Below are 27,262 nucleotides of genomic sequence, written 5' to 3' on the forward strand. Positions count from 1 at the left end.
CATACAGCACAGCTGGGGACCCTGGAGGAATCTGAGGCTTTCTGAACCGCTTCGAACACTTCCTTCTTTTTCTTTTTTTCTTCCCTTTTCTTTTTTCCTCAAAAGTGTTTCTTTTCCCAGGGAGAGATATTAAGTTCGTGATGTAATAACTGTGGTGAGGGCTGTACTTTAAGTAAACAGGGATGTACAGTCACAGAAATATGAAAAATTATGGGAAAAATATCTTTGTTAAAATTAGCCTCCCCTCACTCAGCATTGTGGAAAACTGATCTTTAAACCCAAACCCTGCCTTCAGGTACACACAACGTTAACCAAAATTTGCAAGCCTCATTCATACGCGCCCAGATAATTTTGCCTGGCTTAAAGCCATAAGTTTTACATGTTTTACTCTATTCTTGTACAGCATTAAAGCACAAACCAGCTGCTCAGCAGCTAGGCAAGCTACTACCAACCCACAGACATACCAGGGAAGTAGGGTCACTTTATCCTGCCTTGACAGTGGGAAGACCCCTAAGAGGTAAATACATTGGCACTTCTGGGACTTCTCACAGACATAACTGGGACTTTTTGCAGTGTAACTGAAGACTTTAAGTTTGGAGTTTCACAAACCAGGGGAAGCACAGGTAGAGGCTCCCCCCAGAGCAGGACTAGGGATGTCGAGTTTCCCTGGCCACTCATCACCCATGCATTCACCTCAGCAGCGGGTGTTTTCTTTCCAACCTCACTCGCTGAGATCAGGAGCCGAAAAAGAGCCTGAGAAAGCTTCTAATGCTCTTTACTTCTCTGTGCATCGTGCTAAGCTGAGGCTATGGTCCAGTCTTTCTGAACGTTAATTTGCTAAGTGCACCAAGCTCCTTTGAAAAGAGAAATTAAGATAATATAGCATCCTACAAAGTTCCTAGAAGTTAAATGCCCACTTAAGCATGCAGGACTCAGGCAGAGATAAGCAGCCATGCAGGGTGAGTTAGTCTGTCCAAAGATAGGTGGGAGGGATGTATATTTAAGCCAGCCTGCTGTTCCCATGGGAAGGCAAACCCCACTTTGCAATTTTTTACATTTTATCTCAACAATACAGTAATTTCCAAATGACTTTTGCCCTTTCTTGAAACATGTCCAATGTCTTTGGGAGCGTTCTGGAAGAAAGGGCCTCTACCCACGTAGGCCATGAGTCAGTTGGAGGAAAGGGAAGCCCCTTGGACCTGGGGAAGTAACTGGTTCACAGGGCTGCTCATACGTCTGCAAGAGCTGTAGGCATCTGCAGGCACAGAAATCCACGCAGGGGCTGGGAACAGTGACTGGTTAGGTCCTGAGCCAAACCAGGGCAAGACTTCTTGCTCTGTGAGAGTCTGATCATCACATCTGTTAGTCAAGGGAGGAATGAGGCAAGAATATCACCAGGATGACAGTGATATAAATTCCTAGCAAAAGGCACAGAGCCAAAGGAGAGGAAAGAAAGGAGAAAGTCCCCACAGAGTATATCCCACATACTATCTTCCCATCAGCAAGTATTCAACTGGACATCCAACAGGCTTGGGGCCAGCTCAGGTTTCCCAATATGCTCTTTTTTATCCCTGAAGAACGCTGCAGGCTTCTCTCAATTCAATCTCCCTTGGCAGAAATTATAAGTTCAGGTCACATGGAAATAGCAGGATTTGAGGTTTCAGGGCACACAGAAGCTTGCACACAATATGTATTTTGCAGGGCTGACAGCCCACACAGTGCCCGTGCCAAGGTATTTCAGTTAGATACAAGACTTTGAGACAAAGCCAAATTTGCAGAGACGGGCTTTTTGGGTTTTTTTTTCACTAAAGTTCTCCCATTTCTGGATAACCTTGCTGAAGGCCTGAAAAACCTGCAAATGGTCCCTGCGAGGTCACTTCTGGACACTGGGAGCAGGCAGGAAGCGGCAGGGAGCAGTGAGCAGTACAGGGGTGCTCTGGGGTTGTGGCTACATGAAAAATATCTTTGCCAAGAATTAACCACGTCTCCATCACCACTGGTGGTCTCCACACTGACAGGGCTATTGAATGACAAGAGGTGGAGAGACAAACCACAGGGCCGGGTGGGCCACGTGAAACAAAGTTTTCAGCCACAGTCATCTTCCTTACCTCTGGTTTCCCATCGGGGTGAAAATAAGCGTGTAACAGCATCCGCAAACGGCTTCCCACAATGTCCTGGATTAAGCAGGAGTGTGGCAGGTCCTTGCTGTTGGGTTCAGATGGGTTCTGCTGCGTGCGGCTCTCCTCATCACTTAAGGCAGATGTCCATCTTGGTGCCACCCATCTGAAACTACGACAGAGATACAGCCAGTCAAAACCTCGCAGAAGAGAAGAAGCCAGCCCAGTGGGTCAAGTCCTAGCCGCTACCAAATACACAGGGCAGACATCCCAAAGGCAGGCAGCAGCTCCTCCAGAGAAGAACCTCACACGTGTGACTCCCATATAAAATGTCCGGGGCATAAGTTTTCTGCAAGACATGGGGTATTTTGCACGCTGGCATTATCTCAGTTATGTGAAGGGGAGGGTGGAAAGTCAGCTAGAAGTACTGTGCAAAAAGAAAGCGCTATCATGGAATTCTCTCTGGGGAAAAAAACCCCAATAAAACCTGCTGGGTTTCTGGAAACAGAGGTTCCTTCGGTAAAGATCGCCCTGGCCAGCTGCCATCCCGTGTAAACACCTCTTCCTCAGATTAAATACCTTGGACTCCATTCAGACATGATGTATGAACCTAAGAAACAACAGAAAAGGTCTAGGACTGATGTACTGACTGACATTCACCTCTGTAGGAAGCCGCAGGTGCCACAAAATATATCTCCACACTCTCTCAGAAGGCTGCCAGGTGAAAGTAGGCAGACTTCAGGAAGAACCAGTTTTCACCAGCTGAAGTTCTTTTAAATTCACTGGATTTCCCTACTGCCCAGATGAGAGAGCTTGTATTACCTCAAGAACTGTCCCATGTAAGTTTTTATTATGTGATAAACAGTGCCAATTCACCTCATGTTACAAATGATTCTGCTACTGACAGACTAAAATGCTGCCACAAGTCTAGAGGACACCAAAGGTTTAAATATACTGGTTTGGGGTTTATTTCTTTTGATGGAAAGTATATAAAAAAATAGAAGTTGTCCCTGGATACATTTGGGAGCACTGGAAAGATGAGGATAAATGTCTTTGTGCAATTCACCAGCATGAAGTAGTTCTTTCTGGTTCAAAGAGCAATCTCCAAGCTAAAACTAGTGTTTCTGTCAGGATAAATTCCTCTTGGCTTTGAATAGGAGCTCCAAAGAGACTGAAAGGTCTATTTACTCACGTCACTTGACCTCTCGTTTCTCCTGAGTTTTATTAACAGTATCCTGCTTTGATGGATTTGCTTTGAACAGCACATCAAAAGTGTTGTTAGTGTAGGAGTCAGAACTATATTTGGTTACAGGACCTTGTAACAGGAAACTTTTTTCCTAGAAAGCTCACAGAATGCTAAAAAAAAATACATAAAGAATGGAGCTGGCCTGGCCCAAGCATTTGGTAGGTGAGACTTGAATGAAGCAGACCCCTGGCAAGCTGCATGCTATCATGTTATCTTAACAGATTGTTTATTCTAAGCCTGGGTAACTGCAACACCATGAAAGGCTGGAGGCTGGACTATATTTCTCATCTTGTAAACAAAACTAAAGGCAAACCCTTTCCTAAGATCTTTTACTTCAGCATTTGGTTTACATGTACCATCTAACGTTTCTGAACAAAGGCAAGACATCGCAAAGCATAATTCAGCCCAAAGTGTCCCCAGACTCCTGGATTTCCATGGGAATCTGGAATTTAAACTAGGAAAGCCTGAGGCAGGTTTCCTTGAAGAAAGGAATAGCTGTTTAAAATGCGATTAGAACACTTTGAAATCCATAAACCCCAACAAATCACGCTGCAGGGTAGTCTGTCTCCAATCACCCTGTGTGTAAAGCTGTCCTAAAGCACTTAGGAGTGTTGTGCATCTACTGAGTAACGGCCTCTAATTCCTTACACAGGACTGTAGGCAAGTCTCCAGAGCAGGCAGGAGTTGCAGTCTCCGCTTCAAGCCAGACTCCGTTGCACCGGATTCCTACTTCAGCATGACGCAAATATTGCAACCCCAGCCCTTGTGTTGCAATCTGACTGGCCGGTCCTCACCATTTCATCCAGTTTCACCCAGATAGAGCAAAAAAGTTTGCTGGCAGTGAAATCAGGCTATCTTTTGGATGAACTGGATTAAAGGCCATACATACAGCGCAAAGATGCACTTACCTACCTGAGTAGGACCGTCAAACAGCAATAATCTGTTTAAGCACTTTATTACTTCCAAGTTTAGCTTTGAAGTTTGGAACAACGCCAGTAAGCCACTAAGTCTGAGCAAATTCAAAAACATGCATGTATTAAACATTGCTCTTGGGATAACCTTCAGAATAATATGAATTTTGGATGGGATGAAGCTGTTGAGAAAATTTTATGCAGGATCATATTGATTGATTTCCTGTGATGCTACAGCTGAAGATACCACAAGTTTCAAGAGAGGGAAGAAAACTGTTTCCTCAAGGACACAGCAAAGTTTTAAACAACAGGACAGAGTGGTGGCTCACGGAAGAGCTTTACAAGGTCTCTCACTACAGAAGGTTGGGATCTGGAGAAACCATCAGCAAGACAGAATGGGAAACACAGGTAGTACCTGCTGGGGGTTTTCTTGCTACGTGGGAGTCCTGGGAGTTCATGGTTTCATCTCCCTCTGATTCCCTGCACAACCATCGGAAAATAATTCATCTCTCCATTCCCAAATTCCCCAGATGTAAAATAGGAGGATTAACAATATATTTCTTGGCTATTTTATGCAATCACCCTAGGCAGGGAGTTAAAGCCCCTGGGTGCTGTTGTAATTCAGGTACATTTAATAACCAATATGAAAGCAGTAATGTCAAATTACTGCAGGTTTTATTGCCAGATCACATGGATCATGAAATAGGTTTATAAAGGGACTCTCGCACTAGTGAAATGAATGCATCCTTATCTCTGCAAAAAGAATCACACTTGGGAGGGCTGGCAAGTGTAAGTCTTTTTCTCTGGAAAGCCCCAATATTTTCGCATAAGTTCCTAGAAGGAATAAGGCAAATTAAATAAAAATCGCATTGAATTATTAAAAATCCCAGAAATACCAGTATAGTTCACTTTAGCACTGCTGATTTTTTTCCCTGATAACACAAAACCTCCCCTTTTCAATGATGTAGAAATACTTTGTTGCAATAACAGTAAAAAAATATAGAACAGACTATTAATATACTATAAAACCAACACGGTATATAGCATACTGAAGTCATATTCTAATAAAAGGATCTCTATCAAAAAGGCAAAGTAGCACATAAAAATGAAATGTTTTGATAGTGTCAAGACAAAAAGCTCTACTGTCAAAGCATAGGAAACCCACGCCAGCCTAGGAAAACTAAGTTCCCTTTCTTGGCTGCAAATGAAGCATCCAGTCATTTTTATCACAAGCCTTTTTGCCTCCCACTTGAGTCAGACTCCTGGTAACTGATTAAGGAACACAGCCTGATCCTGCCTGTCCCAGAGATGTCAACAGCTTCCTTGAGAACAGATGTTGATGGCCAGTTGCAAAACCGCGCGAGCAGAGCACATCACAGCCTGCCCCCGACCACGCACGGGCAGTGGATGATTTGTACGTGAGCACCTAACGGCAGCGCTAAGCAGTCTTGCTCCATACCAGTGTTTTGTTAAGGCTTCAGGGGTGATTAAGTCCGTGGAACCCCATGTGCTCCTGGTAGGCCCCTGCTTCCTGTCTGGAAGCAAGTTCTTCCTAACCTCTGAAACACTCCTCAAAGGGACAGCATGAGTATCCCAAAGCAGAGTCATTCCACTGGCTTTGGGTCAGATTTACAGAAAGCAAATGAAATCCAAGGCAAACCCTTGAGCATTTCTTGGATGAATTCCCACTGGCTTCAGAGGGCTCTCATTTGGATTTTTGGGCTACAGCCCAAAACACCAAGACCTCCAGATAAGAGGTAGGTTTGAGTGACACAGCAACGCCTCCGAGATCCTCTGCTGCAGGCAGAGGCAGTCCTATCCCCTGTCTGAGCAAGGAGCTGGAAGGCACCCCTGCGTGGCACACAAAGAAAGAGGTAGTCAACTACATTTGATTTGCCTTTGTCATGCAAAGACACATCATCTCCCCAAGCGCTCAACAGCTTGAAACAGCTGTGCGGCTTCCTAATGCAAAACCACTGGAAGCCACTCCACTGTAATATTTCATAAAATACTACACCCTGGTCTGTTTTCTCACATATGTATGTATATTACTTGTTTATTCTACGCATTGTATGCTGCAAAAGTATTTTCTGTTTCCTGGCAATCCTGGAAATCATTAATGACCTCAGAGCATAACAGATGGTCTTGCCCTGTTTGTTTTTAAAAAAAAAGGAGTAAAATTTGCAACACCTGTTCAGAGTCCTATGGCCAGCTCTGCTAGTGAGAGCCCAGCGGTCCAGAGGGACCCAGCTGCTCAGCATACACACAGCCTGGACCAAGGCATGCTGTGGGCTGAGACACAACCTTCAGGGACCTCCCCCTCTGAGCAGACACTGCCCCATTCATTGTTTTATTTTGCAAATGTGCCTGGCTAATTTGTGATGTGCAGCAACGCTGTTTAGACATACGTTGGAGAAACTACTGTGGTCCCCTCCAGCACAGGCAATGGATTTGTGTGAAGTTCAGGGTTGCTTCACACTGCTACAACACACACTGTGCTTTCACACTTAACAGCATGCACAATTTATTAGAGTCAAATCTTGTCTTCTTGACCCCGGTGCAACTGCTCTGATAGAAAACCCAAAGGGGAAGAACTGGCTGATCCCGAGCAGAGAGAGACGAGGAGATGTGCTCATTCCCCCTCATTAAAAAGGGGCAGCTACAGCCCGGACCAGGCATGCTAGATGTACACAAGCATAAGAAGGAACAGCCTCTGCCATAAAGAGTTTACAATCCAAGCAGCTAAAGAGAAAAGTACTATCCCATTTAATTGCTGGAGAATTGAGGCAGAGAGGGGTTTAAAAGGCAGGCTTAGGGTCACGTGGAAAAGCCTCTGGCAGAGCAATGATCTCAACTCACTGTCCTGAAAGAAACCCAGCATCCCAGCCCTTCACACTATCTCTCTGCCTGACCCCCAGCACAACTCCTGCACCGGATCTCTCCCACTAAGGGTGCCAGCAATGCTGGGGAAACATTTTGCTGCTGGACATGAAAATAAAGGGTGGGGTGAGATGAGCGACTACAAGGGAATTGGGGATTATCATCATCATTGTGGGGTTTCAGACTTTTTTTTGGTCTCTCTCCATCTTCAGCTTTGCAGATGGAGGAGAAGCTACAGCTATCATCGCTGAAAGTTTTCCCTGGCACTTTGACTGTTGCCCTGACTCTGACCCCTCTTAGAAGCAGAGTTGGCAAGAGAGAGGAGCCAGCAGCTGCGAGCAGCACGGCCATGCAGCTTCCTTAGCTGCAGCCCGGCAGCAGTCAGAGGCTAAGCGCCTCTTTCTCTGATAGATAGAGGACTCTGCTGACAAGGATGCAGTCACCCTCAGTCCTAACTTCTGGAGCTAGATAAGCTCCTTTTCAACTCATTAAAACCCTTCCTGGAAAGCCAGCTCCATCTGACAAGACACCTAAAAGCAGCTAGAGGAGCCTGGCTTTCAGCACCCACATTCGACCAAACCTCCTGTTTCTTTCAGGATTTCAAACTTGCACCAGCCCCTTTAGTTCTATTTCTTATTCTTTTGCAAGCAGTAAGTTTCTTGGGGGCAACAGACCATCCCTTTGACCTTGCTCACATAACACTGGGCGCGGTGGGTGCTATTACTGCACAAATAACTCAAGGAATTTCACAACAGAGCCAATGTCTGCTCCCCCAGATACAGTCCTGCGAGACAGCAATGCCTGTCAGAGCTGCTGGTTGTTAGGATTGCCATAACATTTTAAGGCCTCACCACAGAACTCTTTTACCTCAGGGATGTCACATGTATTCAATCATCTCCTAGTAGCCACCCCCAGTTCTCCCAACAGCTGCACACAGAGGAAAATACCCACAGCCATGAGTCAAACAGCAATAACAGTTCAAAGATCCCAAAGTCTAATCTTCTCTGTCATTTAGGGCTTTTTCCCAAGCCTGCTGACTGCCTGGGACTCTTCCCACTGGCCTAAAAGGTCAGAGATTGGGCAAATGCAACTAGGCAGGGACTGCACCCCCACTGAAAAGCATCTGTCTGAAAGGTGAATGTCTTGGGCAGGGTGGACTGGACTAGGTTCTCTGAAAATGTTCACTTTTAAATTAGTTCCCTTCACGCTGCTCCTTCTGCCTCTTGCTCTTGCCAATCGGTCTGTGAATGGGGTCTGTTACCGACGTATCGAAACCTGCTTGCTTGTACAGGGTGCAGATCTGCACCCGTTTCACTGCCAGGGGCCTGAGCCCAGCCCTCCTACTGAACACAGCCGAGCTTGCTCAGGCATGGCCGCCCTGTGGTCTCTGCTGCTGCTCAGCATGCTTCACACGTCTGCTGCTGACATGCTCCTCAAAGAGCAGCGTTGGCTCAACCTGCTCACTCACCTCCTCTACTCCAGGGAGCAGCCTCTGGGTAGGGCTTTCAGCAGGCAGTCTGTCCCAGCAGCCCCTCCAACTCCCGGGGTCACCTCTGTTTCTGTAAAACCAGCTCCTTTCTACGAGTCCAAGAACTTCCTAAGAGGGAGCAGAAGAGCAAAGAGGTGAAATTCTGGTTTGGGTTAACTCCGTCCCTCCCGCCTGCAGTCAGCGCTGAGCTTTCATCCACTTCCCCCTGGCTTTGCAGAGTGATCCTGGCAGTCCCTGCTCTACACTGGGCTCTGCTTACAACATGCCACAGAGTTAATCCCTGTTCTCCCTTCTCCTCCCCACCTTTTGGTCCCCACTGCACAACCTAGTCCTCCACCAAGGCATTAAACTTTTCTGGGGGTTTGGGTTAAAAACAACCTCAGAAGATTCTTGGTGGTGTTTTGCCTTTTGGGTTTTTGTTTGGTTTGGTTGTTCAGGTTTTTTTTTTCCCCCCAAAAAAGAAAAGCCCTCTCACAGCCTTTCACTGCTTATTCTAGCATGGTCTACTCAGAAAGCTGACCGAGGGCAGACAAGCAAAAAAGATAAGAGAAACTGGATCCAAGTGGCAGGTCCTGCAGAGCAGGGGCATCTCGCACAGGGAGCCGCAGGGAGGTCAGCTCTTGATTAGAGGGGAGCCTGCCTTTGGCAACAACATTAAAGCCTGTCCTCAGGAGAGGTGATTTCAGCTCCTGGCTCCGACACGGGCCTCCTGCCTGACGTGGCCAACTCACTTAATCTTTCCCCCTTTCTCCAATGGCAGCAATATTTCTTTTGCTCTGTCTTGTCTATATATATCACAAGTTTTTTGGAGGAAGGGTAGGGTTAGACATGTGCTTTCTGGGCTTTGCTGAACCATGGCTGTGATTTCCCAGATCTGCTGGGTACGATCCTAATGTCTGCCTTGCTGGCAAACTCTACGTGCCCTTTCAGCCCAAAGGTGATCCTGGCTCTGCTTAGGTTTTTTTTTTAAACCAATTAGTTATTACAGACATGTTTCAGATATTAGCACATCATTAATCAACATATCACAAATACAGCAGCTTTTTTTGCTGTTGCAGGCCCCTCTCCAAGAGACTATTCTAACTGTTGATGACTATTTCACCTATATTCTTGTGATGTGCTTTCTTGCTGTGTGTTTCTGGATGAGTTTTCTCCCACTCAGCTCATGAAAAATCTTGTTTTGTCAGAAAAAGGAAATGTGTTTTTATCAGAAAGGAATTTATCTATATCAGGGAACGGGTTTTCTTCAGGCCCAGGATAAGCTTCCTAGTTAGAAGGAGCACAGCCCAGTATATTCAGTGCTAACCTGAGGAGCAGCAGATTAAATTTTGCTTTATGCATCTAGTGAGACACAGTAGCACTTTAAAGGAGGTTTTCCAGATCCCATGAAGGGTTAGGATTGACTAGGGTATTGAGTGCTATTCTCTGCCTCCATTCTCATTTGGGAGAAAAACAAACCTTTCCAGGAATATTTCTGAGATGGCTATTATTATCATGATATAGAAAAACTGTTCCACAGGCAAAGCATCTTTTGGTGTCAATTAGCATTGATTGTAACAGTACAATCAAGGTAGCATTGCCACCACTCAGAGCCAAAGGGTACACCCACTCTGCAGAGCGGCTATTAGCATCCCTTCAAAGGGAGAAGATGGCCATCATGCTGGGACTTGTGGGGCAGCAAAAGGAATTAACACAGCTGTGAGGAGTTCAGCTCTGTCTCCTCATTCTCTCATCTACTGAGGCTGCTTCTCTGGTTTCACAGTGGAAGCAGCATAAGGTGTATTTTGGAAGCATGTTCCACAGCCCGTTTTTCCCACCTGCCTATTGCATCTCCCCTTTATGTTACATTTCAAGCAGGATGTCTGCAGCTTTGACCTCGGTTTATCCCAGCTGTGGGAAGGAAAGACAAGGATCTTGTTGATAAGTGTGACCTTACACCAAGCAAATCCTGCATCCTTCTCTTTGGAAAAAGACATTTGGCTCACCAGTTTTCAAGCAGTTACTCTCCTAGTTTTTCAGCTTTTTCCTCCACTTCAGTGTTAAATATCTCAGGGTAAATTTCAGCTGTGACCTAAAAAAGAAAAGGAACTACTTTTTTTTTTTTTTTACTTCTTTCCCTGCTCCTGAGCCAGCAAGCAAAGCTTTATGAGCTGATGTTTTTCCCTCCCACCTCCCTCGTGCCCTGAAGGTTGCAATAAGCATTTGCCTCAGGATTTCATGCACTCAGCCCACGAGAGGTGCTTGGTCTCTTACGCTATGCGCGTGATGCTGTCCAGGTCTGCACACTGTGATTCCCAAGAAGAGTGAAGCCAAGAATTGCATCTCAGCTGCTGATAGGCAATCAGTTCCCATCAGCTTTCCAGCTTGCATCCCCAGAGAGTGATTCAGGGCTTGAAAACAGACACCAAAAGCCAACGGCTCAAGACAGACAGGAAACAGAGCAGTTTCTATTTAACAAAGAGAACACTCCTGAGACAGGCTGGGATGAAGAGGAGGAGGGAAGGGCCTTTACAAGACTCTGCCATGGAAAAGGAGGAAGCCTTGGTGTTAGTAGAGCTGCCTTTTGTCTCCATCCTCCTTGATTTCTGCAGGTCCTTTTAATAGAGATGAACGTATGCGACAGAGCTGAAGGCGCTCTGCCGGTTTTGCTGCCCTCATATTTCCGACTCCATCACCATAATCCCAAGGAAATCCAGATTAGCACCTTTTCAGAAGTGTATATATTTATAACAGGACCCTTGAGACACAATGCTTCTTCTGCCGTAAAAACCAATGTCAGCTTAAGAACAGTTAATTCTATTGACCAGAAGGGAGTAACAGCACTTATTTTTTGTTCACTGGCAATATCTAACCCTTTAAACGATATCAGATGGGCATGAGTCAACAACCTAGCCCTGAATAATGTGCCGCTCAGACTGCCTATAAATAAATTTTACTTTCCCTCTGACATATAAAGCTAGCTCTTACAACAGCTATGCACAGCCAAGGGGTCTGCTGGGGACAGACAGATGCCTGGAACAAGGGGCTATTGAAGTAGCTCCATTCCCTCTAATCTCTTCCTGCCAGAGGGGCCACTAAAAATACAGTAGCCACCGAGTTGTTTTAGCTCTCATTATGGCTGGGTGGTGCAGGCGCAGAGAACAGCAGCCAAATTCTTCGTATCTCCTTAGTCTCGGCTGAAAAAAGCTCCAAAGCAGATGATAATTAAGCCGTTAATATTTCCAATAGATTTAAAATATTGCTATTTTTACCACCCAGACGTGCGGAGCCAGGAACACACATTGCACACACACAGGGAGCGGCAGCTCTACTCTGCATGCTTAGACAGCTGGAGTCATTACAGTGGTACCTCTAGGAGATGAAGAACTTAAAGAAAAGTTGGTTTTAATGGAGTTTTCACTCAAACTTCAGTGTTTTGCCAAGCCAGGTGATATTGAGGATACTGAATTATTTTTATCAGCTACAGGAAAAAGCTGTATTACATCTTTGAGGGGACACAACATTTTCTAGTTGGGACTCAAGGAGCAGGCCCCAGGAGCAGTGAAACTGAAGTTCAGTCTTTCTCCAAGAACTAGGTCCAGTCAGACATGCCTAATGGCCCTCTGGGCTAGCTGAGTCAGCCTGGGGTGAATTCTGGTGGGAGTCTAGACCACAGGTTGTGTGTACCAGAGCCACTGAACTGGTGAATAATCCACTGAACCTATACCAATACTGACCTGTACTCTGTATCTAACTCTACAGCCCAATGACAGATTTCAGGGCCAGGGTGGCTACCGGGGATAATTTTAGCAGAAACCTGTTTCCCCTATGACTACCATCACAATCTCTACTTTAGGGCAGAGGCCATTCACAAAAAGCCCTTCAAGGCCAAGTTTCATTTAACTCAAGACTACACATTCATCTATCTGAAAAGTCCATCAACTTATGTTCAGATTATTTTTTACATCTGTTTTGTAGGATGAACAGAGGCAGGAACATTCAGGCAACTTCATAAGAGCTCTCCACTCCTATGTTTTATGCTGAAATGAATGGGGAAAGCTTCATGTTTATTTAGGGTCTCTTGTTGGGATTTTGTCTCTTGTCTCTAAAGAGACTTCAAGATGGTGAATGCCTAAATCTTGGCTGCATCTGCGGGAGTTTACAAAACTCCTATTGTTTTTACCTTGACCCACAGAAAATCAAGATCATTCACAGCTAATTTCAAGAGAAGTGGAGTTCATAGGGCAAGTGCTTTGGAAAAATCCCGTCTTACATATCACAGCTGCTAAGGGTTTATGAAAAATCTTGTCCCCCACTGCAGGCCATACGTGAGAGATGAGATGTTTGGAAAAGTGTCCCATGGAACCTGGGAATGATAAGCAAGAGACCGAGATCATGCAATTAGGTTAGAAACTGCCCATTCCTCATCACATATTAGAAAGCAACAAAGGTCTACCTCGCACCATGGGGCACAGCAGAGAATAGAAGCTGTCAGGGAATTAACAGGACATGATTTTACAACACACAACAAAGCAATCCCCAGTGAGCCAGCAGAAATCAATCTTTGTGTTAAATACTGTATGTACTGGGGCAAGGTGACCAACTCAGCTGGGAGTCTGCATTTGGTGACTGAGTCATCTCTCAGCCTGTTCAATGAGACTCAAAGGTTGTCCCACTTGGTTTGACAGAAATATAGACGTAACAACTCTGATTGCAAGGCAAATTTCCTTCTCTTGCAGCAGGCAGGGCCAGGTGGCACCACAGAAGATTAATCAGTCACAAACTATAGACTGCAGGATTTAAAGAGGTATGGTCATTTCTTTACATATGTGCTTTTCTTCCTGCCTACAGACTGAGTCTGAAAGACATTTAAGATTTTCTCCATTAGTCAAGGATTTCAGAAAGTATCTGACAAGCCTGCACAATGGTGAATGGCGGTTCAGTGAAATCCAGCTCTCGGAGGGCTGTACATATGCCATACAATTAATTCATGCATCTACAGTACATCTGAGCCTTCCACAAAAGAAGGAGACTCGTTGCTGCCTGAATGTGCTAGGAAATGCCAGAGCAAGCAGAAGCTGCCCCAGGAAGGGGAGGCCCCCACATTGCTGGAGATCATCTGGTGCAGCCAAGAAATCCCCAGGGAGGTGTGGTTGGCACAAAATTTCTCGCTATTGTCAGCCCTAAGAACAGAGCTAAAATGAACGAGCATAGTCCGCTTGTGCAACAGTGTAATGTAACATCGCTCACGCAATAATGGTGCTCTGAGACACTGTGGATACCACATGCACTCCCACCTGGACCAGATTATCCCACCCTGGTATAGTCTCTCTCCTGCAATTCAGTGCTACATTCTTCCTTGTCCTCCACACTTAGCTACTTTTCACTAGGCACTGCGTGGCCTTCAGTTATAAATTCAGAGACCAAGGCCAGAAGGAAGCATTACATTACCTCAACCAAACACTGGTTTCAACCCAATTATCCTTCATCGCGCCTATCTTTCAATCTTATTCTAAAGTCCACGGGGGGTTAAGAATGTACCATTTGGTGAAAAGTAAAAAAACCCAAACTATACACAGTCCAAAGACTCAAATGCAAAAGAAAAGTCAGTGGAAACATCTTGTTTTACTCCGGAGCAAAATCTCCATCCTTCCAGAATATTATAAACACACAATCACTTAGGAAGCTGGTAATGCCCGACTGAGATCCACAGACAACCACATACCTAAATAAAGACAAGGCATCTTTCAAGCACCTAAGCAAAGGAGAAAGCCTAAAGGAAGAAGCAGGAGGTATGCCTGTATAAGGAGGAAGACAGACAGAGCTTTTGGGGCACAGAGCCTGCTGAAGAGAGTTGAGATTTCTGACAAGGAAACTGTTTGCTTCTTTTGAGATCATAGCAACAGGACATCACATACATGGTAAGTAAATCATGATTTTTCCACAAACACCTCTCTCCAAATATTATAATCAATTTCACCTCTTAATGGAAAAAAAACAACCTATTCGAACCTGCCAGGCCAGAGGGACAACACTACCCTCATCCAGCACATCTTCTGTTTTTCCAAAAGCTTTAATTCCAAGGCGGTGAGTCCTCTCATCCAGATAGTTGAGCAGCCTATTCACAAGATACATAAATCACAGATAAGGAGGTGTCCTAGCCAGTTCTTGGAAACAATACAAACCCAGTGTTTGTTTGCTTTCAGCTGCTTCCTCCAGGCCATCCCCATGACTGCTGCTTGGCACTGATCCGCCAGTTTCTGACCTGTTTGCAGCTGAGATGCAAGCCATTCTCCCACAGCAGCTTTGCAGGTAGCAGTTACCTTTACTCTGGTCTCCCTTACCTGTTACAGTCCAGCAACCTTCTCTAAGTCTAGACTAAAGAGGGGGAATTTCAAGAGACTGGGAACTCTCCTCCAGTTGTTGGCTGGTTTCAGTTTCAGGCAAACATCATTGGAAAGCATCCCAGGTTACTTCCCATCTTGTAGCAAGGAATGTGTTTCTTCTCTTTGACCATCTCTTCTCCCTGCAGAGCACAACTGAAAGTTACTTACATCATAGTATATCTGGATTGCACGAAACCAAAACGCTTCAAACCTCAAACCTGTGTGTTACTTGTGTAAGACAGAAAACATGGCCTTCTGCAACACTAGCAGAAAGGCGGACAAGGAATTGCTCCGTGCAAGTGTTTTGTCCTACTAATTAGCGCCTTCACTGATTAGTAATTTCAGCACTGGCTCAAAAGAAACAAAAGCAGAGACTAACCGTAGAACCAAAGATGAGTTGGTGTAAACTGGCATGATTTCTTTGTTATCAGTCTTTCGCTACTGATTGCCGAGGGTCTCACTCATTGTGTTGAATCCAGTGAAGGGCTGGTGTATGCGGGGAACAGGAGGCATCACCAGCTATCCTGAAGTGGGCCGATAAGCAGAAGACTTCCCAACAGGAAGAACAATGGTCACACTCCTGTACACTTCTGTTCGTGTTCCTTTTTTTTTTCCCCCAGCTTCTTTTGGCCTTGCAAACAGGAAGAAATAAATGTTATAGCTATTACATTCTTTTTCATTGTATCATTTCAAGTAGTTTACTTCAAGGGCTTCTATAGAAATCCTTAGAGGTGTAATTCCCCTTACAGACTAAGCAGCTGTGACCCTGCTACATTGCATTATTCCGTACACTGGTGTTTAGCAGCAATAGAGATACACAGCAACAGAACTAGGGTGAAACTCTTCATCCTGGGACAATGCATACTAAATGGTGCCTCAGATTTTATTATTATTATTTGACTTTTCCTTTTGTTATTTAGAAGTGATTTAAAACACTGAAAAGTTAGTGGCAAATGAATCGGGTCTGTACAGATGTGTCTTTCCAAAGATTCCAATGTCTGAAAGCAGAGGAGGAGTTTTTCCTTAATTTAAGTCTCAAGGGGCTATGATTTTTCCAGAGTTGAAGACTATAATGAGATAAAGGAGGGTGTTAAAAAGATGAGGCTATTGGAGAGCACTAGAAATATTTTTTTTTAAATTTCTGAAAAAAATTTGACAGAAACAAAAACTTTCTATTTCACTTTACAAACACTAATTAAGGAACTGATGCCAACGAAGTCAAGCATGAGTGATGCATTGCAAACTCAGGGCCAGGCACACAGTTTACTCTGCTTCTTTGCCCCCTGATACTTAAGGAAAAGGGCATGCCACAATGCTGGTTTAAGTGCACATTGAACAGACGTTGCTCTCTAGTTGATTTGACACCCGTGTGATGGTTGTGAATCAATTGTAGAAGGAGCAATTAGGGACTGAAAAGTGCACACAATTTAACATCCCTAAAGCGATGCAATCTTAACGCTATACTTAAATTCAACAACGTCAGTTTAATTCTTACCTCATCTTCCATCCAAATCCAATAAAAACGTAGTTTAGTGGAGAAAGCCCAGATGATTATGTTAAAAACAGACTTCAAAAAGTTTTTTGTTGAAGGTTTCCATACTGCATCCAGATGCTTCCACGACTTTATAAACATGGCAAAACTATGCATGGAGCCTCATCTCTGAACACTCTGTTCTTAAAATAAAAACTTTGAGGAAGGCATCTTCTTAAAGAAAATCTTGATTGCTCTTGCAATATAAATGGAGACTTTTTTTTGCTTTAACTTTCAAAACTTCAGGTTCTGAAAATCAGAACATACATATCTCAGTAGGTAAAGTATTTTTCTAGCTAAACATACTGATGAGAACACATTCAGAAAAGCCAGAAACATTTAGAAGGACTTTTTAATGGCTGCAGTTGCTTTGGGAAGTTAATTTCTTTGAGCCCATTTGTTCATAAACGCAGCAACTTGACACAAACTCTCCATCCCTGTCCTTGTACTCAAATAATTTTGAAAAAACCTGCATGCTGTCCATTTCAACGTATCCTTTACTATTTAGGTGCAATCACAGAAAAAAATGACACTTTTGAGTGTATAAAAATAACCGCAGCAAGCACAAACGTTACAGAAGCAGGTTGAAATGATTGACTACATTAGTAGTCAACATATATCATTTCAAAAGGGGAGGGCAGGGTTCAGCTGTAAAGAACTTCAGTCTAAGATGAAAACTATCTCTGCATGGGAAAGCTTGATCAGGAACTCATCCTCCTTTAACTCTCATCCACAGTGTTACAACAGTAGGCTGCTCAAACTTATGCCTAACCTTAAACACAGTGTCATTGGGCCCAAGACCAAGATGGCTGCCTTGAGGTATGTGCTTAAATGTCTTGTTAAACTCAAAGGAAAGCTTCACGATGGGAACTTCTTCTATCACCCTGCCAGCCAGTTGACTCTGCCCTGGACCTTTACAGCATCCCATGTTCAGCTCCTTCACTGTGCTTCAGCTGCGGCCATGCGAACACTCAGCATTAACATTAGACAATACCTAATGACTGCAGGTGCCTTTCTTTTCTTTTTGGCTCAGGATCCAGCCTTGTTATTTGGTCTGCTCTTATTCAGCATTCCCATTACCTGTGCAAGGCTAGGGAAGAAGAGAGTTAGCTCTTCCTGCAGCATTACTCAGAGGGTCATTGCTGTCTGAGTCACAGCTGGTTTGGGACTATGGTCCGGGTGTGATTAGTCACTGGAATTTGGTGGGAGGCTATATTTAATAGCCCCCTTCACTCCAGAAAAACAGGGAGCCAGAGAATCTTTAAGGACCACAGATGCATTATAAACTCTTTCCACAACCACAGAAACGTAGCCAGCAAGACGACAGCCAAATTAGCAATAAAGCATATACGTAGGCGGGAGGGCCGTACTATTGTACCCTTATTCTGTAACATGAGCAGAGTTTTAGCCAAGTAGCAGATCTCTCGGCCAGCATCTTCAGCGGCACTGCTGCCCTCTCTCTGTAGGACCACTTACAAGGGACCCTGCAGGCACCGGGCACCCTCACTGCCTTCGGTGCCAGATGTACTGGTATGAGACACAATCAGATCAGCATCGGAATGGATGTAGAATATATGCCGTTCAGCTGAAGCTCTTGCTGCTCACTGCTCTGTCACCAAAACACAACATAAATCTAGAGACTCCTATCTCAGTGCTTTGGAGAATTAAATAAAAAGGCAAAGAAAGCACGAAGTGAAGAGCACGCTGTCAGCATAGCGTCAGGACTAAACATCAAAACACCTCAAAAAATCATAACCATGAAACTATGTATCAGTAGGAAGGGAGAGAAGTCACACATGAACACGGGCTCTACTTGCTATTCCAGCACATCTGGATCTAAAGCATCTTTGCTTCCCTTTCTCCCTGACCACCAGCAAACACTTTTGCTAAAAAAGTAAGGGTCTTGTAGCAAACTCAACTAATGCCAAACCTCTGCTTTCCTCTAGCGCTGTCACCAGCTTCCCCCAAGTCATTCCAAGCTAAACAGATGAGGATTATTGTCTGTTCACAATCCAGTTTTCCCATCTGAAAGAGAAGGATAACTGTTACAACTTTTTGCTCCACGGGGGCCACTGAAGACATAGCTAATAATATTTGGAGATGCTCAGACATAAGACAGATTGGCCCTTGGCCAAGAGTTACCACAGTCAAAGGAAGATTTCAGCGGAGTTCAGGGGACTCAGTGCTTTTAGACCTGAAGATGAGAAAAAGAGATTGGCATCAGCAGTGACACTTCATAGGAGCTTGATGTCACAGAAGACATGTCCCAGCAATGAAGCTTCTTCAATGTTTTAAACAAATTTGAAATGTGTTTAGTCTGGAAGCAATTATTTTGCTTATTTGGATGCATTTGATGTTTGGCCACACACTGCAAATATGGTCAGCTGGCCCAGTTCCAACCAAGGAAAAGAGATCACAGCACCATAACCAAAAGTGCATTACATAGGACTGAATAATATATCCACACCATAATTAAAATCCCACAATTTAAACTGTGGAGCCAGTGTTTTATGGTGGCTAGGATGAGCATGATACATGTTCTCCATTTGCAAATACTGCAGTGTTTTAGGATACATGGGAAAGCAGATGTTTTTAATAGTCTGAACCCTTAAAATAAGCTTATTCTTCCAAACTAACTACATGCAGTCAGGAGTGAGACACTGCTGCAGGAATGGGTCAAAACATTCAATCTGTCTTTACTCCAGAGGAAAATGTTTATTCTGATCAACATAGATATTTTCACATTAAGACTACTTTCCTCCAAAGCAGTCAGATTATCAATTGGATGCAATTAAAAAAATCTATTTCCTTTTTTGTTTTTATTTGTTAAATCTAAAGGTTTTCAAATAACAGTTCTTAAAAAAAAGATGTGGGGGAAAAGAAATACCCAAATCTTACATTCTCCATCAGTACTTTCCCCTCTTCACTCATCTGATTACAATACGAAGCTGCATATCCCTACTGATACATTTATCACTCAACATTTATCAAAGTTACCACCTACTAGGCCTCCATCCTTCTGCTGTCCTTACCAACACAAAATAAATCCACGGATGCTGCTTAGCTTTGCATCCACCGTGGTGTCACCTGAGGTGGCAGAACCACGACAGACGTATGGAGAACCCACGGACCTCCTGCGTACTAACTTAAATCAGTTTGAGAGAGTCACTGTATGCGCCCACTGACACGGAGTGCTTTTCTTCGCCTGCAGACTGGAAGAAACAGTGGACAAGTTAAACCTGAGAAAAAAAAAATCAAATCTGAATGCAACGTTTTCTCTGTGGCCTTACATTAAAGGCTTGCTTTCTTTTCCAGCCCGCTGCAAGCATATGGCCCTCAGCTGACTGCGTGCTAAAGTCACACATGAAACTGCGTGCTGCTCAGGGATCAGTCATCCTAACAGCTGTGAGAGGTTCACACAAACGTAAGGCTACCAACGAGGATATGTTAAAGCAAACCTAGAAGCATAACTGGAGAATATCAAACACCAAAGAAAGTGCAGAGGACTATTATGAGCAAGGATCTCAGGAAGCACAGCTTTACAGGCAGGACCACAAGCATTCAACACAGGAAAGCTTTCAAAATAAATGTGGCATGGGCTTAGACCAGAAACTATAAAGCACAGCTGCCCTGATCCTCTTACACTATTAAAAGGGAAGGAAAAGACATCTGTTGAAGTATGGCTCCTCCTTGTCACCCAGAGGATGCAGGCTGTGCTGAGGATCCTCCCCTCCTGCCCAGCACAGAAGGCAGTGACCCCTGTAGTAAAGCCAAGAGTCATCTCAAGAGCAAGCAACCAGGAAACCATTTCCAAACAACAAGTTAGCTACTCAGACCTCTCTGTCCACATCTTCCACCATGTCAGACCACTGAGACACCCACCCCCAGCTCCCTGTGCCAGTCAAAAGCCCTACCAGGTGAAGATGCTTACATACTCCTTGCTCTGACACTTTCCTCAGGATCCTGTTTTTCCCTGGATGGGGTTTAAACACACATGGTAGGAGCATGCAGTAAGTACAGGCAACAGGCTACGAAGGGGGCAGGAAGGCTGCTCTTCATGCTTCTCATTCAAATGTACAGACTTCTTATGAAGTCCCTTTGCTGGAGCAGGAGCCCTCCCTTCCGACCAGGCAGGCATTCAAGGTGCAGGGCTGAGCTCTCCCTGCCTCCTGCACACAGCAAATGTTGGGCTGGAAGAGCTAAAGCTGCTCTGCAGTCTGTCTGGGCACACTCCCAGTGACAGAAGGGTTTGAGCAGCAAAGGCAAAAGGCCTGCCTCCATCTCTGAATAAGCTAACCACCCAATAATGGGAGGATGCTGCCTTCTCTAAGGTAGATTTGTTGGAGGACCTCAGCCATAAGGTAAATCCTGTGCTCTGGGCTTGCCTTATTGGATCCAGTGAGGGATGGAGCTAGGTTGTGGAGGTTTGGGACCTCTTCTGCCACAGCTGCATCCAAATCCTTAAACACTGGCCTCCTTTCCTAGCAGCCGCCATGCTGGGCACATGCCACAGCAGATGGAAGAGTTATAATGGTACAACATAGAAAGTATTGCAATCAGCCCATGCTTCTGACATGAGGCAGCTGCTGAACAGGAAGACTTGACAAGGATCTCAGTTTTGTATTCAGTCACTGAAGACTGTGCTCCAAACATTGCAAGCTGCTTGCTGGTAAACCCAGTGCTCCTATGAATGGCAGCTCAGCCACACTTAGGAGGTGTGTTTTCCAGGCATTCGTAGGAGTTGCACAGCTTAGGTGACACAGGACATCTGTACTCATAAGTGCTGAGGGGATTACACATTCAGTTAGGCATCAGGGCTACTACCAGGTTACAGAGACAGCAGAGAGAGTGGGGAGCACTAACAGAGAGCAAATCCTATTTCTCCCCTTTCACAGGTTCCCACTGAGCTGCCCAGTGCCAGACCAGATAGGTGCTGCCACAGGTCAGCTCCTTGGTTTCCTTAGGCCAGGGGCTTTTATCTGGAGCAAAGCGTGGCCGGATTACGTAGGCAGACAGCAAGCCGCATGTGGACCTCAGGGGCCATCTGCATCGGATGCAAGACAGATATCAGCAAGGCATCTGTCTACCAAACCTCAAGAAAGATGCGATTGCATCAAGTGAAATCCCTTCAAATGAATTCCCTTGCTTTCCTCTGCAGTGACAGCAAGGAGGGAGGAACTGGCAGGGTCCCTGCTCCCAGCTGCATACTTCTAATCCAGCTGAATTTTTTGCCATCTTGATTCCCGGAAACATTTGCTGTGGAATAAGCCAAGCCTTTTGCTGCTTCCAACTCCTAAGATGTTTCTTCTGCATCATCCATTTTCTATCAGCTGTTTGAGCTCATGACCAGAGTCAGACCAGAAGCAATACTGGAGAACTGCAGGACCTTGACTCCCTTTGCAGCACAAGCCAGCCAGGTCCCTTGATGGAATACAGGCTGCCTCCCAGGTACTTTGGCCTTGCCCTCCTTCTCCACACTGATCAAAACTCCTGCCTTTCTCTTTTGGGTACCTCTTCCAGCCCCCACACATCAGCCAAACTGCTCTGAGTTTCCCAGCAAAGCCCCAGTGGGCCTCCAGCTCGGAAATATGCTTCCCTTGCCCTGCCTACAGCACACCAGCATGGGGGAGCATCACCTCACCCTCAGATGGTCAGAACTGCACAGCAAGACCTGTCCTTTTCCTCAGCAACAACATATGCTATTGTAGATAAACCGAGTGCTACCACGGGCAAAAGTGTCTTCGAACTTGGTTCATCAGCCCTGCTTGGTTTCAAAATAGATGATACACACCAGGAATAGGGTACTGTAACAGGGACAAGGGACCTAGAGTCACCTTGTAACTCAGGCTATGAGCAACTGGCCAAGCAAATGTAAAGGTAGACAGACCCTCAGGAGACATAGGCTCTCTTCTCCACATTGCCACTTGCCCGATGAAAGGGCTTACAGAGAAATCAGCGCCTTTCTCAGGGCTTCTCTTTCCTTCTCTCTTTTGTTGGCATTTCTCATCTGTTTAGCCATCTTTGAGCCAGGACCTGGTTCTCACAGGAGGCAAGATCTTCAGAGCGCTGTCCTCCCAGCTCTTTCCATAGCAAAGAGGGCACAAAAGAGAGAACCTCAGGCTCCTCAGGCACTGCTATATCCAGCCAGCTCTCCGGCACACAGACCAGGCATCCCCAACCTGCTGATGTTACATTCACTAGGAAATAGCAGCAATTACTTTGGATAAGGAACTGGAGCTGCTGGGGAAGGACGCACACCACTGCTGCTCTGCAGGAAGCAGTGACCTCCCTACAGCAAAACAAAGCAAAGACACACTCTTGCCTACGTGATCCAAAAACCAGGAACACAGACCAGTTCCCCCATCTCCCAGCTATTCACCCCCATTTGCTAAATGAAACCTGAAGTGCCAAGTCATATTTTCCAGCCCTGCGAACCTAGCTAACCAAAACCAAATAATAAAGGTACAAGTTATTTTGTTCCCCCCACCCCTCACTCCTGAATTTCCACCCCACAGCTCCTCATCAGGCCTGAGGTGCTAATTAGAACAGGCTGTGAAGTTCATTACATCTGTGCAAAATGGCAAGGTTGGACAGACACATGACATGAGCTGTTGTGAAACCTTCAGGTTTCAAAGAACTGACCCATATGATGCCGACCATCTTCAGTCACTTCCTTCTGAGGAACTGCACGATATTTATCTTCCCATGAAGCTTACTAAAACGAAAGAAAAAAAGAGGAGCTTTCAAAAAAATACCCTCCTCCCCCTCAAAATGAGGTTATTTTGTTCGAAGGCCTTCCATTAATAATCTCCTTAATAAGGGGTTTTATTTGTTTGTAAATGTTCCCTTTCACTCAGTCATTTGATGGCATCCTTGGCAGCGACAGCCCATAATTCTTCATAGCATGTGTGTACGTCTGCTGTTTGAAGCAGACCTAATTAAAGCAAGGCTTGTGGTTGAGGCTCTAGCATTTAGTTCAGTGCACAAAAAGGAACTAAGGGCAGCAAGCTAAGGTAACAGTATTCCTGTTAGCATGGTAGCTCACCAAGACACAGAAAAATCCCAAAAGATTAGAGTCACCCATTTTGCAAAGTAGTTACTCTAATCTTCCTGGAACCACCCTGGAAAATGTACATCACGCACGTGAGTACTGGATTCAAATTCTGACCCGAAGACCTTTCTATCCATTCAGATTTGCATCTTTATCCATTCTTCCTAAGCAATAAAACAGCTCTAAATTCATACTGGGAAGTAAATACTGCCATACCTCTTAGAGGCAGATAAACAGAGCAATAGCTAGAGCTGATTTCACAGTGATTACACTGGAAAAAGAGTGGGAACCATACCTGAAGCTCCTTGCATATCACATCACAGTTTGGATAGTGAAGAAAAGCGTGCCTTTCTACCTGGATCCCGCTGACCTCAGTGTGATGCACTGAAACTAGTGAACTGCATCTTAAACACTCGTTGCTTTGGTCCTCAGACTCTCTCTCTGGTCTTGCAAAGCCACAGTGGAAACTTCATGGTACAAACAAGGTTAGAAGCCGTAGGACTTTGGACCAGCTCCTGAAGTCCCTCCTGTTCTCTTGGCATGGCTACCTAGGAGGCTTCTGGAGAACAGCATCAGGACCCTAGATTAATATTCTCAGGAAAAAAGTTTGAGTAGGAGGCTTGGCAAGTTAGTTTTCACTCTCCCTGTGATTCACGAGGAAACCAGACAAGGAATGTCTCCATCAGCAGACAAATGGGCTAGGCTTAGTGGCATCTTTAATGGTGACATATTTCTTTACTAACTGCCAGTAAGTTACTGGAACAGCCTCAGTACAGAACAAGAGTGACTTCTAGTGCAGTCCAGGGATATGGCAAGGGTTATTGCTTGGCATCATCCCTACATGTGTTTGACTTCAGCCTGGGATGCCTAATGTAATTAGGCTTGGTCTGAACTGAAGTGCCTGTAAAAGTACAGGGGATCTCACTGCCCTGGGGAAAGCCAAAGCCTTGTCATGTTCCATCTTATGGTCATGGAAAGGCAGGGCATCCAAGGTAACTTCACAAAGAGACAGCACACACATGGCTGCTTGTGACAGCAGTAAACTGGATATCCTAACTTAAGAGCTAATTCAGCCTCTGCAGAGAGCAGTCTTTTCAATTAGAAGTGATAGATATATCGCAGCCCAAGTTTCCTTACTTACCAGTTCAAGAGCCAAGCGTGCTGCCCTCTCCCTGCCCGATATTCCTCAAGCATCTCCTCCTCACCCACCCCGCCTACCCTTCAGGCCTGCACTGGCACCACAGGCAGGACCTGGAGGCAGCCTGGCACCTCCTGCACCCCATGATAACAAGCTGTCCTCACAATCAGGCTGCCAGGCAAACTACAGCCTTGCGGGGAAGAACCACCAGACCAAGCCGACCTGCATGCAGAACAACCGCTTAACTGTCCTGCACGCAGGAGGTCGTGCTGTGTTCAGGCAGGCTAGTTCACACTGCTGCTTCCGCAACCCAGGACCCTCTGCAATTCCCTATGCTGGAAAAGAACATAAATATTTTCTGAAATCAAAGTGAGAATTAATGAAGACAAAGAAATCATCTCTGGCTCAGGGAACCTCCCAGCCACAATTGCTGGAGATTTGGAGAGTATCCGGGAGAAGCGTTGTTACGTACGTGCTTTATTTTTATGCTCTTTCCAGGCCTCTACCTGGGGTCCGTGCTAGGAATGAGATGCCGAGTCAGGCAGAGCTATGATCTGACCCAGTAGAGCCATTCTTACACTCTTAAACGTAGAAAAGCTTCTGCTTTCTCATATTATTGGTTCACATTAATTTTGCTTTGCCATTTTTGAGTCTGAGTAATGGAGTTCACACACAGCCTTTGCAAGCTAATACTTTAATCTAGCCCTGGCCAAGCTGTGATCTGCAGGCCTTCCATTGATATCTCACCACTGGTACCCAGAAAAAGTTAGATGACATCAGCCTTGTTGGTTTAAAGACTTTAAGAATCATAATCTATCATCCCCAGCACCACCTTTCAGAGTCCTGCCCTCTCTGCTTGTACACTTAGAGTGTTATGCTGTTTTCAACTAATGGCAAGTCAAAACAAAACTCCAGCATGCTCCTATTCAGTGTTTTACATAAAACACTAAACAGAGGAAGAGGGTAAAATCAGAAGATCAGAGAAAAAGAATGAAGGAACTGGTTAATGCAGTTCCTACTTGGTGTTGCCTTCGTGACGTCAGCTGAAGACTGCTGGCAAGTGAAACCAAGAGGGATGCATCTCAGCTGAACAGCATATACTCACTGGGAAGCAGAACACGTAAGTTGACCATAACCACGTGTGGCTGTCCTGTCTGTACAAGATCAAATTCTTTCCTGTGCACGTAGCGACCTTTTAAGAATTACAGTCCATGACGTCACCCAGGATGCACAGTGCCAGATGTCTTCCTTGTGGCTTTTAACACACAGAACCCCCAAAAGAACTGGATGGAATAAAAACGTCATGCCTAGCCACTGTCGGTGAAACCCCGGGTGCACGGATATCAATGGTGACATTCTCATCACTTCAGCAAGCCAGGATTTCACAGGGAGATGATGACATCACGCTTGTCTAGGGATCTAACACCACCAGCCAGAATCTCTCCCCAATCATCTGATGTAGAAAGAGACCACTCCAGAGGGCAAGGCACAGCAGAAACCTACTCTAGATGCTCCAAACTGCCCTAGCCAGGAACCTTTCCCCACACTGGCCTGAAGTACCTTGGCTACCCGAGGATGACCGATGGGAAAGTTTGATCAAGTTCTGATACCCAAGAGTATTCAAAGCATGGCAGCAATTTCTTGTGATGTTTATATAGCCAGGAATTTAAAAACAGAAGGAAAAAACCACCAAGCATTGAGCCTGGTCTCTTCAGTCTTGAGTATATGGTATCACCCAGCAGATCAGAATGACTGAGTGGGGCTTTGAACTTTTAAGTGCTCACTAATGCAAATATACCTTGACATACCTTCTCCTTTCATCGAAAACATTCTTTGAATCACAGTTGGTTTGAAGGCAGGGAAGAGACACTTTTTTAGGGGTGTAAGTTATTTAAGAATATTTCACTAAAACATTGGAGCAAATAGAGACCTCATTAAAAATGAAAACATTCATAGGAAAGAGTTATTCCAGATGAGTGTTAAGTTTCAAATTTCTCAAGAAGTTTCGCTGTAACATTTTTCAAGGGAAAAGTTCCAAGTTTAGAGCCTGAAATGGCTTCAATTTCAAACAATGTTTCTTTCTTCTACAGATTTTTTCCAAGCTCAGCTGTTGAAGCTGAACTGAACTATATTTTTCATGTCCTCAACAGTTCCAGTAACATACTTTTTTTTGTTATAGGTGTGATTTCTACCCCCTCAGATTTCAAATGGAAAAAGGAATTAGAGCTCATCTTTCTTCATTCCTATTAAACACCTCTTCCCCTCCCAGACACAGTGAAGAGAAAAAAAGTTTGTACTAGGTGTGTTTATACCTCTGTCTCCCAGATAAAAAAACCCGAGTGCCTCCTTCTTTAACTCAAGTGCCTAAGCTGCATGACTTTGCCTGGAGCATGTTCAGCTTAGGGAGCAGAGTGGGTTCAGAGATTTAAGGCAATGGTTAATGAGTGGCTGGTTTGGTTCAGAGCATTTACAGCACTCCCCCATGGCCTTGGTGAGTTCTCTGCTCCCAGGAAGCCTCCAGCAATCGTTGCAAG

The 27,262-nt window shown here is 45.0% G+C and overlaps 1 long non-coding RNA gene across 3 annotated transcripts in view; it reads right to left on the minus strand.

Annotated features, from left to right (window-relative positions):
• The window catches only part of LOC129208148 (uncharacterized), a 30,532-nt gene extending 5,677 nt beyond the window's left edge, over positions 1 to 24,855 (minus strand). Inside the window, exons 1-13 of one of the 3 annotated variants that reach the window (XR_008577688.1) lie at positions 23,946 to 24,855; positions 23,182 to 23,254; positions 19,572 to 19,751; positions 18,682 to 18,733; positions 18,470 to 18,564; positions 16,504 to 16,788; positions 15,388 to 15,639; positions 14,967 to 15,148; positions 14,635 to 14,740; positions 10,897 to 12,988; positions 10,629 to 10,714; positions 8,623 to 8,751; positions 2,109 to 2,289 (exon numbers count right to left, since the gene is read on the minus strand). This is a non-coding gene — a long non-coding RNA (uncharacterized LOC129208148). Of the gene's footprint in view, positions 1 to 2,108; positions 2,290 to 8,622; positions 8,752 to 10,628; positions 10,715 to 10,896; positions 12,989 to 14,634; positions 14,741 to 14,966; positions 15,149 to 15,387; positions 15,640 to 16,503; positions 16,789 to 18,469; positions 18,565 to 18,681; positions 18,734 to 19,571; positions 21,123 to 23,181; positions 23,255 to 23,945 lie in introns of those variants that run through there. The other 2 variants (XR_008577687.1, XR_008577689.1) reach the window with 2 other exon arrangements.
• Positions 24,856 to 27,262: the final 2,407 nt, after the last annotated feature.

Source organism: Grus americana, chromosome 6 (assembly GCF_028858705.1).
Source record: "Grus americana isolate bGruAme1 chromosome 6, bGruAme1.mat, whole genome shotgun sequence".
NCBI classification, from domain to species: domain Eukaryota; kingdom Metazoa; phylum Chordata; class Aves; order Gruiformes; family Gruidae; genus Grus; species Grus americana.